We start from the raw sequence: 19461 nt of genomic DNA on the forward strand, positions 1-19461 counted from the left end.
CATGGGACTAAAATGTTCAGAAGAAGTCTATGATGTGTCCCTGGCTATTCCTAGGCCCTCTTTTTGCACTATTCTCTCTGTTCAATTTGCTCTAACTACACTGTTAGCCTTCTTGTTCCTCCAACATCTGAAGCTCAAGGCTGCCACAGAGCCTCTGCTCTCCCCTCTACTGGAAAGCTAATTCACCACACTGATGCATGGCTGACTCCTTCCCTTCATTCAGGTCTTAATGAACACATCGTATCCTCTGAGTGGCCTTTCTGACCCATCTAACGATGTCTGATCTGGTCACTCTCTCACTAAATGCTCTTTCATTTTCTTCATACTGAAAGTGACTATAAAATTTATCTTCTAAGTTAGAAGACTTTTGAGTGTGAAAGGGGTTGCTATTGGTAATTATGCCAGGACAGTGGACATATTCAGGAGACACGTGGGCACTCTACCCACAGAGCCACTTTCTACACGTGTGCATTGCCTCTCTCCCACACAGTGTAGTCCCCTGAGAATAGAGGCTGCACCTGGGTGCCAGGAATGGCACTGGGCACTTTGAGCATGGACGCTCTCTGAATTTATACAGCAGCTCTGTCAGGAAGGTTCTGTCCCCCATTGCCGACCAGCAACTGAGGCAGGTGCTCAGCTAGAAAGTGGTAGTGCTGATTTCAGCATGAAAACTCCTGACCACCATGGGCCTCTCACACACACATGAGCTCAACTGACCCTGCAAGTCAGGAGTAGGGATCAGCGGGTGACAGAAACTCCATTTTACAGATGAGACAACTGAGGCTCTGCATGTTCAAAGACCTTCCTTGAAGGAGTTTGAACTGAGGTCTTCAGCCAATGGCTCTAGCTCCTCTCACTTGCCTCTCCCTGAGTTTTCACGTTCCTTCCTTCTACCCTGAAAGTCCACACATCTTTGTTGGTGTCAGCAATCTTCCAGAGGAAGGATGAAGAGCCTCTGCCATGAACCAGCTGAAGCAAGGCTAGAGCCAGAAGGAGCCAGTTGGCAAGCAGTTTTTCTTGTTATAGCAGCAAACCCAGCCTGAGGCAGATCATCTCCAGCAGAGCCCAGAACCTGAGCCTGCCTCCCAGTTGACTTCAGGGCCAGGAATAGAATGAGCAAGTCTTTCACAGACAGTCCTAGAATATTATATCCTTGTAGGTCCTGGGGTATTCTGGCTGCATCTCTGTCCACAAGCCCCAACCTGTGAAGGGGGAAGGAGTGGGGGACCAGGATGATGAGGAGGAGGGAGTGAGCCATGACTGCACACCACTACTGAGCCATGGCTGCATGCTAGGTATCACACTTAGGACGCAACAGCCCTAGCACACAGGCGCTATTGTTATTCTCATTTCACAGATATGGAAACTGAGGCTCAGAGACGGTATGTGATTTGCCCAAGCCCACATGATCAGCAACTAGAAGAGTCAGTACAACTTCCCAAGACTTTGCTGTGAAAGATTCCATGGTATTTCACAAAAGGAGAAAGAGACAAGATAGGTGGCTGGCTGGGGGAAGGGGGAGAGGGATTAGAAGGGAGTTGATGAGACAGTGTCTAAGGCCATCGTTTGTAATCCATCCTGGTAGGTTATTTGAAGACATGGGGCAGGTGTGGTCTGCCAAAGAAGCTTATATCTGGATGGTTCCGAGGTCCAAGTAGTCTGTGAAGACAGGATATGGAGAACACAGGGCTTATAAGAGAAGAGGAGAGGTCTTCAGTTGCTTTCCTACTCACCACGTGTTGCAGAACCCTGTTAGGGGTTGGTCAGCAGTCATCTCAGTGAGGTTGAGGGCTTGGGGTCAGGCTGCTGAAGGTTCTGGTGGTTCTGTTCACCTTGCCCTGTAGCCTGGATCCCATGGCTGTCTGGACTTGGAACGTTGGTACATTAAATATTCACACCTCTTGATGGGCTCTTCTCCCCACCTAGGCTGTCAGCTCTGTGGGGACAAAGATGGAGAAGGTCCCACCAGTTGGTCTCCTTGAGTGCCTCACACAGCACTGGCATCATAGGTGTTCAGGGCAGGCAGCTGCTTTTGATGACAAAAACAATTCTGTCCCACCAGATGTTCATCCCATCATGAAGCACACGTAGGTCCACAGTCCCATTTAATGCACACAAACAAATAACCCTGCAAGGAAGGAATTTATTTTCCTTCTAGATCATCTTCCTTCTGAGATACTGTGAGCTGACCCTGCAACTAAACTCCATTCCCAGCCCTTGGTGCAGGAACTGAGGCCTCTCTCTGGGGCTGGGATAGGAAGGGGCCTCTCCGTAGAGCCTCAGCCCACTCCCTGCCTTGCTGTGCATCTTGCAGAGACTCGCACCGTACCCCCTCCCCAATCTCTGCTCCATCGCAACGCCTCTGCAGCCTGGCCTTAATAGGATGACTTTCATCCTCATTCAGATACATATTGTATTGGCTGGGAAACATCAAAGGGGCCCTGTCGTTACATATTCTATTTCTGAGAGGAGAAAAGCAGCCCCTTGCTTTATTAACGTGGCAAATGTTGACTCTTGTAATGAAAAATGCACAAACGCCAGGCAATTTTTGATGAATAGGTAATACAGAGGAAGACCCCAAATGGGGAGAATTAATTTCTCTTTGGTGCCTCTGCTGCAGAGATGAGGAGTCCCTGTGTGAAGCCACCTATCCTATCCTCAGGCCCATGGGGGCCTTGAGGCCCTGGATCCCCAGCTGTGGGCCCAGTCAGGGGACATTAAACATGACTGTTAAGATAGGGGTTCCAACAAACCTGTTTTGATTCCAGGACAGCATAAAAATCTCAGGAACGAATTGTCAGAGTGCTCAGTGTTTTAAAGCCATCATCCCATAAGCACCCCGTGAACTGGGTACAACTATCCTCATTTTCCATGAGGGGAAACTGAGGTCAGAATTATTTTAATAAGTTACCCCAGCATAAGTCAGCAGATTTTGAACCTGGAACCCCAATCCCACGAGGGCCACCTGAATAGACATTCACATTTGAAAGCTTAAGAATGTGAATATCTTGATACCCTTTAACTTAAGTTGCTCTTTAACTTAAGTTGTGCCCTCTGTGTACAACTGCACAGATGTTGTGACGCAGGAAAGTCTTTGTGATGGTCTTTCTTTCTTCCTCATCTCTGGGCCAAACAGTACTCAGCACCCAGTACCCAGAAATACATGTTTATTGACCCAGGAAGACAGATCTTGCCCAACCGACTGAACTCAGGTCTGGAGGTGTTTTCCAACACCAACAACCAATTGTCCATTCCCTGTGGACACCAGCTGGTTGCCCTATAATTCAATTCAATTCTGACACTATCTACCTGGAGTCAGCGCCAGCTCCCACAAGTGAAGGGACTCAGTCCCTTAAGGCGGCCCCCACTTCAGATGCCAATTGCAAGTGCCAGGTTTCCACCTGCACTTCTGACTCATCAGCTATAAATTGGGATTCCCATGGCCTCCTCCTCTAGGGGCCCCATCCTAAATTACGTCATTAACATAAACTCAGAAGTGATCAAAAGAGTGAATAACAAAAGATGCTCTCATCACTCAAAAAATTCCAAGGGTTTTAGGAGCTCTGTGCCGGAAACTGAGGACAAAGAGAAAATAGATTTTTTCTTATGCCCCATGAGAGATAGCGGAGAACCAAGAAATGAGACGGGGAGAGGCAACATGATCAGAACTGCAAATTCAGGAGGGGATGGGGATGATAATATTAATAACTACTGTTTGCTGGGCATCTACTAACCAGGTTCTCTGCTGGGCACTTTGTGGGAGTTTTCTCATTTAATCATTACAATGAACTGTGATACAAATGGTCTTATCCCATTTTATAGATGAGGAACACAAGTCTCAGAGGGCATGAGTTGCCCAAGTTTTCACAGCTGGGGAGAGGCAAAGCCCCTGTTAAGCTCCTGATGAATCAGTTTTGGAAGTCTGATGGAACTAGAATGGGGACCCGTGGGGCTGGTGATCATGCTTTTCAGTCCCAGGATACGGCCATGGCAGCTGACCCCACAGCCAGGCTTCCCTCTGGAATCCTTTGCACTGCCCCTTCACGGCCTCCAGGACCTGAGCCCCTGTGTCCCCAGCCCTCCCAACCACAGCCACCTCACTTACCCATTTTGTAGGAAAATCATCCTTGATTCTTTTCTTATGGGTCTCAGGTTACCAGACAAAGTGGGCCTGTGTCTCTAGGAAGGTCACTGGGCCTCACCTGCTGGGCACAGAGCCTCAAGAGAGCTCATCAGCATGCCGCCCTTCCAGGTACTCTGGGAAAATGGGTTCTGTGGCCAGAGTCGTTTGGAGATAGCAAGAGCTGGCACTTTGGGGTCACTTCGGTGTTTGCCAAGTTGTAAGGCCAGAAAACCCTCCTGACTGGGTTTAGGCCAGTGTTTCCCAAACTCTGTGGGCCCAGAATCGTCTTCTTACCTAGAATGGGAGCCATGTGTAGAACTGGCATCCCAGAGTACATGCTGGGGACCCACTGGCAAGGACAGATGGTTGAGCCATGTGAGTGGAGACTTGGCTGTGCCCTGCTGTGGCCTTGACTCTGTTCAAAATGTATGGCCTTGGCCCGCCCCATTGCCTCTCTGCCTCGTTTTCCTCTGAAAACTAAAAGTCTTAGACTACATCAGCATTTCCCATAATAGTAGTTTCTTGGTAGCATGAATGTGATGATTTTAGAAGGTACATGCATGAACAATTTTTGCTTGAATAGTCATATTTGTTTTAAGGTATATTTGGAAAAAATACAACTAACATATTGTATCTGTGATTTCACAGATACAATTATATTGAAGTAAAAACATGGTCTATTCAGAAAAAAAAAATCAAACTGAGTAAAAATGTAGACATGACAGAAATGTACAAATGCCTCAGTTCTGGGATGGCACTCTCCTCAACGATCTCTGAAACTCTCCTCGCTCTTCACTCCAGTGAATACTCACTAGCAGGTGTGCATGGAAGCCTCTGCAGGCTGATTCAACTTTGCTGAGTGTGACAATTTCTCTTCCATCTCACATTGGGAGCTCTCCCAGAAGGCTCTTCTGCAAGAGCCAGTTAATGTGAGAGCCCTGGTGAAGAGCCAAACAAGTGGAGCTCTTACACCGGTTCTGCCACTTTCCTGCCCAGTTCGAGCCTTCACTTTCCTGAATGCAAAGTGCAAGCAATCACGGCCTTGTCTTCTGGGGTTGTTGCAAGGTACCAGGATCCCAGCATGGACTGTGAAGGGTGGTGCAAACACAAAGGCTTATGGTGATTCATTTCTCCATTTAAGACTTCCTGGAACTCCCTGGACCAGGAGAGCTGCTCTAAGGCTGGAGGCCTATGTGCACTTCTCTATCGATGGGGCTTGTTCCCGCATCTCACTATGGCAAGGGTCCTGGACCAGTCCTCGGAAAAGCTCACCTTTAGGCCAATCACATCTCCTTTTGAGGCCCAGTGCTGCACAGGGGAAATGCTCTATGTGTTCATTCTTACTATTAACAGTGACTACAGCCTGCGTCGTTTTTTCTTCCCACATAGCAGTATTTTATAAGATGGCCCAGGACCTGGCAATTCAGCCTCCTAAATGCATTGCTGATATATGGTGGTTGTAGTGTCTAGGATAGAGAAAGATATATCTGGGAAGTCAGCAAAGGAAAGGGCAAAGGAATTGGGGATGGCTTATAAAGCATAATAATATTTAATATTTATTAACTATATATTATGCTAAGTACTTCGCGCTGCTATTTTGTTTAATTCTTACAATTGCTCTATATTTTGCCATTTTATAGATGAAGAAATTAAGTTTTTGGTAGAGAAGATAACTTGTCAAAGATTGCACAGCAAGGACGTAGTTGCCTTAGCTATCACTACATAGCAGAGAATCATAATGATCCGAGGTTTGGCTGCAGCTTGGCTGATCTAGGCTGGGCTCAGCTGGACTTGGATCCAGGCCTTCAGTGTGGTTCAGATCTGATCTACGTGCATCTCCTTCTGGGAACAGTGGGCTCCCCAAGGTATGTACCTATGACAATGACAGGAGAGTAAGAAGGCAAGCCCAACCACACAAGCACATTTCAAGCCTCTGCCTGCATCACAATGGCTAACATCACATTGGCCAAAGCAAGTTACATGACTAAGCTCAGAGTTAAAGGGATGAGATAGTGCATTTTGCCCACTGAGGTTGGGGAGGGAGTGAATACTTGCTGCTAGTCAAAGGCCTCATCTTCCACAGTGACAGAGCTAGGGTTAAGACCATGACTTTAGTCATGACATCATCCTTCCTCCACTGCCATATCCTAGCATGTGGAGAGTTACCTTGGCTCAAGACAGTCCACATTTCCAGCCCATCCTGGCATGCCTCCTCTAAGTGTGCTGGACCACTCATAGCATGTGCTGAGTGTCATGCAGCCTCTGCACTCACATCTTCAGCCCCAAACCTTCCCCTGGATCTTGATCTACTCCTCTCACTGCAGCTTGGGTACAGACAACCCTTTGCCCAGCTCTGCCATTCTGCAGTCTCCCCACCTCCTGACTCAGCTCTTGATTTGAGTACATGCTTCCACCTTTCTAGATATGGCCTGAGCTCTTTCAAGATTCTGGTACCCACCTACCTCCTCCTATGCACATGGGAAGCCGGTGTTCCTGGCTTATCACAGAAAGCTCTCATGTATAGTTGTGTAGGATGTGCACTGCACAAAGGACCCCAGTTGGGGGCAAAACTCAGTCCATACACTGCACACCAAACTGTGTACCTTAGCACGGAGCTACATCTGCCCAGAGGAAGGGGGATGTTTTCTTCATACAAGGTGTCATTGGCTAGCCAAGCAATGCAATAGCTACTTGTTTGTGAGGGTGGCTATGTATTCTGTGTTTCTTTTTTTTTTTTTTTTTTTTCTAAAATGGAGTCTTACTCTGTTGCCCAGGCTGGAGAGCAGCGATCTCAGCTCACTGCAACCTCTGCCTGCCGGGTTCAAGCGATTCTCGTGCCTTAGCCTCCCAAGCAGCTGGGATTATAGGCACCCACCACCATGCCCGGCTAACTTTTGTAATTTTTTTTTTAGTAGAGATGGGGTTTCACCATGTTGTCCAGGCTGGTCTTGAACCCCTGACCTCAAGTGATCCTTCCACCTTGGCCTCCCAAAGTGCTGGGATTAGATGCATGAGCCACCAGGCTCAGCCTAGACTGTTGACAAAGATGTAATACAGGTCAGCATTCACCCAACCACACCGGGTTTTAGAAGACTCCACTTCAAGTTCTGGTTTGCATCATCTATTGAGACCTAGAAAAAGAAGCATGACTTTGCTCAACTGCCTCTGTTTCCTTGCAAGTCATTCCAGTTACAACAAGAGGGATGGGCTACACAGTGGGGCCTCTGGCCTTTAATGGGAAAAGCAGAAAGCTGGGGCTAGGCCTCTCTGACTTTGAAGGTAAAAGCCAACACTGCAGCCTAATCATTGTCCTGGCCCAAGAATGATGCTTGAGTTCCCTCCACTCAGAGAACTCAGATTCAAGGGGAGAGAGAGAGAGAGAGAGAGGATGGAGAATGAGGTTTCTTTTCAAGGAAGATTGCCAGTTGTTGTGGCATTCCTGTTGCTTCTGCTGCTGCTGCTGCTAATTGGAATAATTCAAGAGCTTTATTTATTATCTGAGTTTTTTGGACTCTGAATTCAAAGGTTCAATTTCCCTCCTTCTCTCTCTCACATTCTTTCCCCCCTCTCTTATCCTCTCCCTAATATTTGTTACAGTTGCATTTTTCAAACCATTTACTGTCTAGAGGGTAAGTGGAGTGACACAGCTCATAATGTGCAAATAAATGGGAGCTAAGCTCATCAGCTCAAGTGGAATGAATTACTGTCGCCGGTGAAATGCAGTGATGGAGAGCAGTGGCCCAGGGAGGCGGGAGGCCTCCAAGCAGGTACCGTGCTGGAGTGGCCGGAATAACACTTACCATGATTTATCAAAGAGCGCTTGAAAGCTCCTCAGAGGCTTTCAATAGGCATAAAAAGAGGCTTCGTGGCACTCGGGCATTGGCAGAACAGAGCGATTAGCAGGCTCAGATGCCTGACCCCATGTGCAGCTTCCGGATGAGAGAAGCTGGAAATCTTCAAAGGCACTCAAGAGAGCTGGCCAAGCAGGGGCAGTTCCAGGGGAGGGGACTTGGAGCCAAGAAGCTTCCTAGGATGAGGCAAGTCAGGGGCTTCAGGAACTGATGGGGAAGGGGACATAGAGAGAGGGTGCAGGAGTCTGGGGGTGTTAAGCTGGGCAAACGGGGAACAGCCCACGAGAGGGAGGTGAGTCCATCAAGGAGGCACTGCAGAGAGAGGCCACATCAAAACACTAGGTCCGTGGTCTGCCCACTGGCACCACCCAGAGCCATCTAGAAAAGTCTCCCTGCCCCAGGTTTTCTCCCCTATTTGCTTGATGCAGTGCCTTAAACGCCTCAGTAGAGATGAAGCCTGTTGGGGAAGCAGAGCCTTAACCCAGCATGCTTTTTAAAATAAAAATTCCGGCCAGGCATGGTGGCTCAAGCCTGTAATTCCAGCACTTTGGGAGACCAAGGTGAGAGGAACCCTTGAGGACAGGAGTTCAAAACCATCTTAGTCAACATCGCGAGACCCCATCTCTACAAAAGAAAAATTTTAAAATTAGCTGGGCGTGGTGGTACACACCTGTAGTCTCAGCTACTGGGGAGGCTGAGACAGGAGAATCACAAGCCCAGGAGTTAGAGGCTGCAGTGAGCCATGATCATGCCACTGCACCCCAGCCTGGGTGACAGAGCAAGACCATGACTCAAAATAATAATAATAATAAAATAAAAATTCCCATAAGAGACACAGTATAGTCGCTGAAGCCACATGTAGTGAATCCTAGGTAGTGTTAGGGAGAGACTGCAACTTCCCTTCTTTCCCACAGCCTGATGCTCATCTCACTAGTGAAGGAGGTCTTAACCTTGGCTATATGGACGTTTGGGATGGGATCATTGTTGGGGACAGGGTGCACTGTGCACTGTAAGATGTTTACAGCATTCCCTGGCCTCTGTCAACTAGATGCCTGTAACACTGCCTTTTCTCCACTTTGCCCTAACTTATGACAATGAAAAATGTTTCCAGGCCAGGTGCCGTGGGTCATGCCTATATTCCCAACAGTTTGGAAGGCTGAGACGGGAGGATTGCTTGAGGCCAGGAGTTTGAGACCAGCCTGGGCAACATAGCGAGACCCTGCCTCTACAAAAAAACTTTAAAAAATTAGCCAGGCATGGTGGTGTGTTCTTGTAGCCCCAGCTACTTGGGAGGCCAAGGTGGAGGGATCGCTTGAGCCCAGGAGTTCAAGGCTACAGTGAGCTGTGATCGCATCCCTGCACTCCAGCCTGGGTGACAGAGAGAGAACCTGTCTCAAAAAAAAGAAAAAAGTTTCCAGATATTGTTAAATGTATGTCACCCCCATCCCCAGTGCTCTAGTGTAACACCTCTCAGAGCGGGAAAGTGTGCTGGATGCTGGAATTATCTGTTATGGCCATACTTTTCAACTTTAAATTTTTCAAAAAAAATTTTTTTTGAGACGAGTCTCGCTCTGCTGCTCAGGCTGGAGTGCAGTGGCGCGATCTCGGCTCACTGCAAGCTCCGCCTCCAGGGTTCACGCCATTCTCCTTCCTCAGCCTCCCGAGTAGCTGGGACTACAGGCGCCCGCCACCATGCCCGGCTAATTTTTTTGCATTTTTAGTAGAAACGGGGTTTCACTGTGTTAGCCAGGATGGTCTCGATCTCCTGACCTCGTGATCCGCCTGCCTCGGCCTCCCAAAGTGCTGGGACTACAGGCGTGTGCCACCGTGCCTGGCCAAAAATTTTTAATTAAAAATTTATTTTTTATTTTAACAGACAAAAGAAGCAAGCAAGCCTGAAGGAGTTACTAAATTTCCAGCTATATGTTCTATTGCTACAAGACTTATTTGTTCTAACAAGAGCGATTTAAACTTAAGGAAAAAATGATTATATGGTATTAAGAGGTTGGAGTCATTTTGTTTTTTGAGCTACAGGTTTCAACTTCTTTTTTTTTTTTTTTTTTTTTGAGACGGAGTCTCGCTCTGTCATGAGGCTGGAGTGCAGTGGCGATCTCAGCTCACTGCAACATCAGAGCCCCTGGTTCAAGTGATTCTCCTCCTTCAGCCTCCCGAATAGCTGGTATTACAGGCACGTGCCACCACCCCCAGCTAATTTTTGTGTTTTTAGTAGAGACAGGGTTTCACCATGTTGGCCAGGATGGTCTGATCTCCTGACCTTGTGATCTGCCCACCTCGGCCTCCCAAAGTGCTGGGATTACAGGCGTGAGCCACCACACTCAGCCAGGTTTCAACTTCTTATGGAACACATTAAATGTGTACATGCTGATCCTTCTTCCCAACTCTCCTCCTCTGCAATTGTTAGGAGTTGAGTTATATCCCCTCAAAATTCATATGTTGAGGTTCTAACCCCATGTACCTCCCTGTATTTGGAGACGGGGTCTCTACATAGGTAACCAAGTTAAAATGAGGTCATTATTGTGACTCTGATCCAATATGACTGGGATCCTTACAAAAAGGGGAAAGTTGGATATAGACACGCATGCACACAGGTAGAATGCCAGGTGAAGATGAAGGCAGAGATCGGGAATGCAAAGATGGCCAGCAAACCACCAGAGAAGCCCTCAGAAAGAACCACTGCCAACACCTTGATCTCAGATTATCAGCCTCTAAAACTGTAAGGCAATAAATTCCTGTTGCTTAAGCCACCCAGTCTTCAGAAGATTCTTCCAGCAACCCTAGCAAACTAATACTCTACTGATCATTTTTTCAATCTTATTATTCTTTTTATAGTCTAAGTTTAATAACATGTGCCCTCTCTTCTGTATCCATAATTTCCACAATTCTTTAGTCTTAGTTATATATTGAAATGGGTCAATTACCGGCACCAGGCTTTTGTATGACAACTTCTCACTCTAGAATTCTTTACTTTGATTCATCTCTAGGTTGGCTGAATTCCATTAAGTGTTTCTTTCATTCTGTTTTTTTTTTTTTTCTCAAGAAGGATCCGTAGGTCCTACATAACTTAAATTCTTGCACACTTAGGGATGTGTGCTATCTCTACACTTCAAGGGCAATTCGGCTGAGTATAGATTTCAGGGTCTTATTTTTTCTTATCAGAACATCATAAACATTGCTCCCTTGTCTTATGAATTAAAAATCAGTATGGATACATTTGGGGCCAGCCCAATTTTTCCCCTTGTACTCGACTTTCTTCCCTCTACACCCTACATGTCAGATCTCCATATGATTTTTCTTTTCTTGGAAGTTTGAGAGCCTCTGCAAGACAACCCTTAATTCTGTGTAATTTTCCTATGCCTATTCAACATACAGTTCAAGTCTTTATTTCACAGATGTTTTGCGGGAATGTATGTCCTCCTTGCTCTGATCATTATTTCGAGTCCATCATTTGTGTGTGTGTTTGATATCTTTTGTCTTTTATGTCTGCCATCTTCTCTCATTTTTATATTTATATTTTGTATTCTCTTCCATTTCACTTTTATGATTTTTTCTAATCTCTTTGCCACTTCCCTGGCTGACTTTCCAATCCTGTTTATTCTTGCTGGGCTTTGCTGCTTTCAATGCAGCATTCAACTCTGTAAATCTTTTCCTTTCTCATCCATTTCTCTCCTAGGCTTCGTTACCATGCTTTTCATCAACTCTCTGAGTTTTTTCATAGAAAGATCATATTGTCTACAGTTTCTTTGAGCCCATAGATAACCATTTGTCCACCTCTTATTCTGTTATGTTGGGTAATTTTTCTTGTGATACATGATCGTTAGATACTTTTGTTTGAATTTCTTTCCCTGTTTCTTTTTTTTTTTTTTTCTGGTATAAATACATGGGTCCTAGGCTGACTGTTCCCTGACCATTCCTCTCCTTTAGGCAGGATACTTATTTGCTGTTATATATCTGGACAGTTATAATGTGGGATGAGAGGGCTGGAGGGGGGTCAGAGAGTGGATGGAGAAGCCCCTACTTTGTTCAGAGTTGTGATCACAGGTACTTTCTCACCAAATCTATTTCCTGTACTCAAAGGCATGTGCCCCCTCAGTTTTTCATCCTGGAGAAGCTGATGTCCCTCTGTCTCAGGCTGCCTGCACTGAGCCCAGAAGTCACTGCACCCTCACCCTTCACCCCAAACCACCTCCCACAGTCTCATTGAGTGAGGAATTTAGATCCCAGATAAGACAACTACCTTTCCCCATGATTTCTTCCCTTCTGCTCTGTGGAGTCAAACAGACCTGCACAGCTGTGCCTCTGCTTCTCTCTGAACATCCCATCCTCATTTACGGCCCCTGTAAATTAAGACAGAAGTCTTTCAGGAGGGTAAATGTTATTTCCAGGGAAAGCAGATCTTGCTTCAAGTCTGATGAGGGCCCTGCCAGCTCTGATCACCTGCCATGCTTTGTTCCAGATACAAGACAGACCGTCCAGCAATGGAGACATCTCCCAGCTCCATCAAAAATAAAGATTATTTCAATGTTTACTTATTTCTGGTTGTTGTATGTAGATTTTAAGGGAGAAGAGCAGAGAAGAAATGATTTTATCTTTGGCTAGAAGTCTGTGCTCCCTTAACATGTCATTACTATTATGATAACATTTAACTCTAATTATTATAAAACCATATTCACTTTTTAAAACAGACAAAAGCATAAAGAGGAAATTGTATTCCTATCACCCTGATAACATCTGGGGCATTTCTTCCCAGGCTGGATAGGATCCAGATACGGCAGCAGGTGACGGGGAGAAAACCAGCCCCAGGTGCTCCAGCAGGGTGCTGTCAGTGCCCCATGGTAAGGGGAAAATGAATCTTTTCATGCCTTTTCTGTGTAGCAAATAAGAATAATTTAGAATAAGAAAAAGAACGAGAACATGGCAGATACTACGTGAATCCTTCTATATACATTAAATAAATCAATTGCCACGATGATCCTATGAAGTACACCCTATTATTGTCATTCCTACATTATAGATGAAGAGACCCAGGCTCAGCGGTGATGTGATGGGCACAGCAAGGAAGTGGCAGGGAGCACAGGGATTTGGATGCTGGCCCAGCCCTTGGCAAAGCACTTTGCTCATCATAGGTGCTAAGCACTATTTGAAAGTTAAATCCCTTCCTCACTAGGAGGAGCTGGAGGTAGGACTTTCAGTTTAAGAATAGCAATTACAGCTCACAACCATTAGGATAGCTACTGTATAAAAACAAAACAGAAAATACCAAGTGTTGGTGAGGATGTGAAGAAATTGGAACCCTTGTGTATTGTTGGTGAGAATGTAAAATCAGCTGCTGTGGAAAACATATAATTAGCATATGACCCAGCAATTCCACTTCTGGGAAAATGCAAGAGACTTGAAAGCAGGGTCTCAAAGAGATAGCTGTCCACCATGCTCCTAGTAGCATTCTTCACAATAGCCAAAGGCGGAAGCAACTCAAGTGTCCATCAATGGCTGAGTGGTTCAACAAGATGTGGGATATCCATACAATGAAACATTATTCATCTTTAGAAAGGAGAAATTCTGACACAGCTAAAGCATAGATGAACCTTAAGGACATTATGCTAAATGAAATAAGTAATTCACAAAAAGACAAATGCTATATAATTCCACTTGTACAGGGTGCCTAGGGTAGCCAAATTCATAGAGCCAGAAAGTAGAATAGAGGTTACCAAGGGCTGGTTGTGGGGAAGAGAAATGTGGAGTTAATATTTAATGAGTACAGAGTTTTAGTTTTACAAGACGAAAGATGTTCTGTGGATGGAAGGTGATGATGCTTGCACACAATGAGACCATACTTAGTGCCACTGAACTGTACACTTAAATTGGCTATGGTGCATTTCATGTTCTGTAAATCTTACTACATTTTGAAAGCTAAGAAAAGAAGAAAAATGAAATCAATGATTGGAGAGAAACTGAAGAGAAAGGACATGGAGCAGAGTTGGAAGGCTGGTGGACACCTCCAAGGACGCCGTAGATACCTGCTAGATTTGGCCCCAGATTGGCTGCAGGTGTCCAAACCCTCCTTGCTCTCTTAGGGGTTCCCAGGACAGCTGCAGAATCCCAGTGAATGACCTAGGAGTCATCAGGAGATAAACCAGCAGAATATGATAATTGAGCTTCAAGGGAAGGGGCAGGATTGGGTAGGCAGTTTTTCAGAGATAAAATGCCCCGTGGCTGGAATTTAGACAGCCATGCCTGGGAGAATGAGAAAAGATTCAAATCCATTTAGTTTTCCAGAGGACTCACTAGGCACCCTGTGGTGCATTGCAAGTGTCATATGTGAGGTTCATTGCCATCCACACCCACTGGGAGGGGAACCGCACTCGCAGCAGGACCTGGCTTTGTTTCCTGCCATACCCAGAATTGCCTCCTATGTTTATTACCCATGCTCTTATTTATTCATTCATTCATAAGAGATCTATTCATTCATTCATTCATCATCCATGTATACATGAAGACAGAGGGTGAAAGAGAGCACTTAACCCCCTCAACATATGAATTTTGAGGGGATATAACTCAACCCCTAACAACTGCAGAGGAGAGTTGGGAAGAAGGATAAGCATGTACACATTTAATGGGTTCCATAAGAAGTTGAAACCTGGCCGGGCGGGGTGGCTCACACCTTGTCTTAGGTTTGGGAAGCAAAGCAGACACAGCTCCTCCCCTGCAGAAGCTAACATTGTCAGTGGGAGATACAGGCATTTATCAGGTAATCACACAAAGAAATCTAAACTGCAACAGAGACAAGGGTCATGCGGAAGAGTCTCATGGCAGAGAGAGCCCATAATTGGAAGGGATGATCTGTCTGCTCAGGCTACAGAAAAACCTTCACTGAGGAGACGATGTTTGAGCCAAAAACTGAAGAATAAGCAGGGAAAGAAAGAAACATCCTGGTGGAAGGACAAGTGTGTGCAAAGGCCCTGTGGTAAGAGGGAACTTACAAGATCAAGAAAATAAAAGACAAGTGCAAGGCAGCTGTGCACTAGAGTGAGACACAGCGGCATGCAAGTTGAAAAGCCTCTCAAGGAAGCCATATTTAATAGACAGCAATGCCTCTAGCCAAGTTAGTCCTTAATAGTGGTATCAGGCACCAATGGCAATACTTAGAAAAAGGTGACATGCAAAGACATCTAAGAAGGATAAACAACATGGGTTAGGGTCCCAGGAGTGGGAATGAGCATGCTGAGGCCAGGAAATCCACCCATCTGGAGTGGAAACCTTATCCACCAATTTTGATACAGCCTTCTCTCATTCCCTCTTGGTCTTCTGTAGCATTTGCCATGCTTGTCCTCAACTCTAGGGCCCTGTCAGCATCAGCTTCCTCCTAATTTCCTCCTGGGCTTCCACTGTTGCAGGAACTAGACAGGATGTTCGAAAGCTCTAGTCATCTTCCCCATCTTACAGTGACTCTAAGCTTCCAGAACTCAGAGCTCAGCCCTGTCCACCCAGCTGCACAGCCAACCTGTTCGTCTACTTCATGGAGAACATGTTAATCCTAGGCCTCAGCTTCCTTCCTCTTTCCTCCTCACACAGCTTGCTTCAAGGTCTCTGTCTTTGTCCCACCTTTCCTGGCTGAAAAACTGTCCTCTTATCCAAGACCAGATACTTATCATAGATCATCAACTTTGAGATGGGCACTTTAAAAAAATATTTTAACAGAGTTGAAATTGGGATTGATGTTGCCCACGAGCAATTCTGATATCATTGGTGTTACCAATGATATAGGCAGCAAAGTTTGCCTGAGGGTGTCATTGCTTAGAAGAAAATCCCAGACAATAGTCTTGATGGCTAGGGGCATGGCTTTAGCCAAGAAAACACAGACACCAATGACCCTGAGTTCAGAAAGTTTGTCTCTGAATATAAAGAAGGTTCAGGAATACCTTTGCCAATTTATTTCACTTACATTTTCCTTTTCTTGTGGGCAAAGTGATCTATGATAAAAATCTTTTTACACAAGTATAAAAGAGCATTTTCATTAAGTATGAAATGAAAATTCTAAATGATTAAAGAAACATTTTACATACTTTACTTGGCAATGACTTTTTACTTTCTCAATATATAAAATGATGATGCATCTTACCATTGATGGAGTCAAGGAAATCCAATAAAATGCAGTAATAAATATTAATTCTGTTTGTCACCTCCTCTCCACACTCCATCCCCCATGCAACACATACAGAATATCCTCTGCTTAGTCTTAAGAAACTGGCTAAAGTTTAATAAAAACTTCTAGAATTGACTTGGATGAACAACCAGACACTTTTAACTGACAGTCTCACTATCCAATATCAGGAGGAAAAATATGTTTGGGGCACTCAGAAAATAAATTATCGAGAGAACGCACAGGAGGAAGTCTGAGTCAATACCAGAGGATAATTTATTGAAATATTAATTAGAGTTTGTTCTCTCTCTATCTTTCCCTTCAAGCAGGTAGGCGGGCTTTGTAATGCTTGGCCTCGGGAGTTTTAACAGGGCTGCAGACAGAAGTCGCCTAAAGTTAAAAGCTCTTCTGATCATTTGGAAAATGAAAAGTCATTGAAGAGATGGGATCAGGGTCATCGGGGTGGGCTCGGGTGCCTCCGAGGAGCCTTAACTTGGGAAATCGTGAGCTGGTCTGAGGCTGAGAAGGTGATTTGTGGCGACTTCTACAAGGTACGATCTTGTTCCTGTTCTCCCATGAATGTGAGACTTCAGTGGGGCCCAGCTGCCTCCCTGGCCCAGCTCCAGGGACTGAACCCCAGATGTGCAGTTCTTGGCTTCCCCAAAGGATCTTGTGTCTCAGGCATGGAAGAGGAGCTTCGGGGCCTTGGAGACTGAAGGGACCAGCAGGCTGAGACTGGAGGGACCTTTGAACCTTGCAAGAAACTGAGTGCTAGCCTCTTTCAGGAGGTGGGGTGGAGAACTCTATTTCTCTGAGGTTACATGTCTCACCAACCCGGCAGCATGAGTCTCCAAGTTAGAATAAATACAGCTAAATAAAATGAAAGAATATGCTATTTCTTGCACACAAGTTTGTAAACTGAGATCTACAATGCAAGACGTTGACAAAATTATTACCGTGCCTTGTGCAGCTAAGGAGTCCATCTCCCGCTGCCTGTGCATGGAGCTAGAATTCCTGAAAGTCTAAAATACTGACTATTTCTACTTCACCAGACCTTCGAGATGCTGGGGTGAGAGCCTCTGGAGCTCATGCTCCCCATGTCATGATGAAGGCAGCTTTAATGGCTTTGAGTCACGTGCCCCTCAAAGGCCAGCCCCCCGGACAGCTGTTTGCAAACTCCTCTCCAAAGCAGCTTCCCTTGAAGAGAGTTGCTACACAATCATTACAAATTGATTGCAAAAGAGCTAACAATCATGATTAAATCATTAAATTCTTGTCTACGCTTCAGAGAGCGGTGAGAAAATTAACTTCCCACCAACCTAATTTTTTCCTGAACATGAAATAATGATTTTCTGCCCGTCTAATTACAAAGCCAACATCTGATCAAGCCAGCATCCAGAGGGGATTATCGCATGCACGAGTATTAGACCTCATTACCAGCTTGAGTGCAAAATTATTACATCTTGTAATTGGATGGTGAGATTTATATACAGATCGGCCCGGTTTCTGTAAGATTGTAATTACAAGCTTCGTTGGTTAGCTACTTATCACTCAGCACAGAAGAGAGGAAAATAAGCAACAGAAAAGGCATTTCATTAACCCATAACCCTATCAAGGGAAAGCCACTGTAACACCCATGTCTGCATTAGGGAGAACAGCTAAATTCACAGATGAAACAATTTATTATACTCTTTGCAAATGGGATTGCATTTTGTTTAACCCCTAATGAACTCTTTGGGTAAAGTGTCTGAACAAACCATTCATTTTATAGACAACTAGGTTCAATACAGTAATTATAAGGGGTAACTGACTGAGATAAATGCTCACCTGCTTAGAGGCTGTTGATTAGAGGCACAATTGCTGGGCGCTGGGCTCCGGCACAAAGGGCCGGGGGGCTGGAACAGCCTTGGATTTCCCGGGGAGCTGCTGGGGGCAGCAGGACCCCGCATAGCAAATCTACTCTGCACTCGGAACGCTAGGCATTCGTTGTCAAGCCTGGCTGGAACAGGCGAGGTCTAATAAAGCCGCAAGGGCGATGCAGTTTAACAATTTTAGAGGCACTGGTGTGGAACGCAGAAATTTCAATACAGCCTGATGAAGGCTCCTCACATGCTCCAGATGTGTGACCTAAATTAAATGTTACCTTTTCACATGTTTATGGCGCAACAATGGTCTTCACACAAAGTCGGCTCGGCAGGGTGTAAAACCGGAGGAGGATTGCGATGCTCAAGGTGAGTGATTTCTCAGTCCGCTGGCCCTCAGTCCTCTCTTCCAGGAGTCTGCAAACTGAAGCTCCCGGGTCAAACGCAGCCCGCTGCCTATTTTTGTACCTCCAGTGAGCATGGTACATTTCATGGCAGGTGAAAATGCTATGAAATTCACATTTCAGTGTGCATAAATAAAGTATTATGAAAACACAGCCACATTCATTTGTTTGTAATAGCTATGAGGGTTTTCTGCTACAACGGCAGATCTGCAAAGCCAAAAACATTTACCGTCTAACCTGTAACAGAAAATATTTGCCAACTTTTATTCTATTGCATTTAGGCATTCACTTATCTGTTTATTCCACCAAAGAAAAAAAACAAAAAACAAAAAACCAAAAAAAAACAAAAACGAAAACTGAGCACCTACTGTGTACCAGGTCCTGGGCCAGATGCTAGGAATACAAACAAAAACAAAATCAAAAAACACAATTCTTGCCCTCCAGGACCTAGTGGTCTGTTGGGGAAATAGACCTGGGCACCTTTAGGGGCTTTGGCACAACTGCACATCTGTTTCCCCTTCTTCTGGTAACAGGATCCTGGATTTCCTCTGGGGAACCAGCCTCACCTTGACCCACTCGACATCACCTGGCCACCATGATTGGTTCAAGGATGGGCACGTGACCCAATCAGAGCCCACGAGCTGCAACCCAGGCTCTCTGTGAGGAGAGAGGCACTTTCTCTTTTAGTTGGAGTTAGACTTAGTTGGCCTAGTTCTGCAACCATAGAAAGCACCTTGCTGCTCCCGTAGAGCCTGTGAAAAGCCTCCAAAGAGGTGAGTTGGAGCTAAGTGATGGAAAGAAACCGGGTCCTGATGTCCTGTTCAAGCCACTGAGCCCAGTTGTGCCTGAAATCCCTCTACCCTTGTACATTTTCATTTTATGAGCCAATAAAATGACTTTTCTTGTGCTTGAGCCAGTCTACTGTCACTCACAACAGAAAGAAGGTACTGATTTACACACAAAAGAAGGCAGAATGAAGTGAGTGTTATGTGAGGGATCTGATCAGCATATTGTAGAAGGACACAGGAGAGCGTGATTCTGCCAGGGACTCCTGGAACCCTTA

General features: G+C 45.5%; 1 long non-coding RNA gene across 2 annotated transcripts; it reads right to left on the reverse strand.

Annotated features, from left to right (window-relative positions):
- Positions 1–1388: 1388 nt before the first annotated feature.
- Positions 1389–18247, reverse strand: LOC107968737 (uncharacterized). 2 transcript variants are annotated; one of them, XR_010152620.1, is made up of 3 exons: positions 17960–18225; positions 4106–5996; positions 1389–2128 (listed from the first exon to the last, which is right to left on the reverse strand). It is a non-coding gene; the product is annotated as an uncharacterized LOC107968737 (long non-coding RNA). The 2 variants fall into 2 exon arrangements; XR_010152621.1 differs by having other exon boundaries at positions 1452–1936; positions 17960–18247.
- Between the last annotated feature and the right edge of the window lie 1214 nt (positions 18248–19461).

Source organism: Pan troglodytes, chromosome 18 (genome assembly GCF_028858775.2).
Source record: "Pan troglodytes isolate AG18354 chromosome 18, NHGRI_mPanTro3-v2.0_pri, whole genome shotgun sequence".
NCBI lineage: Eukaryota > Metazoa > Chordata > Mammalia > Primates > Hominidae > Pan > Pan troglodytes.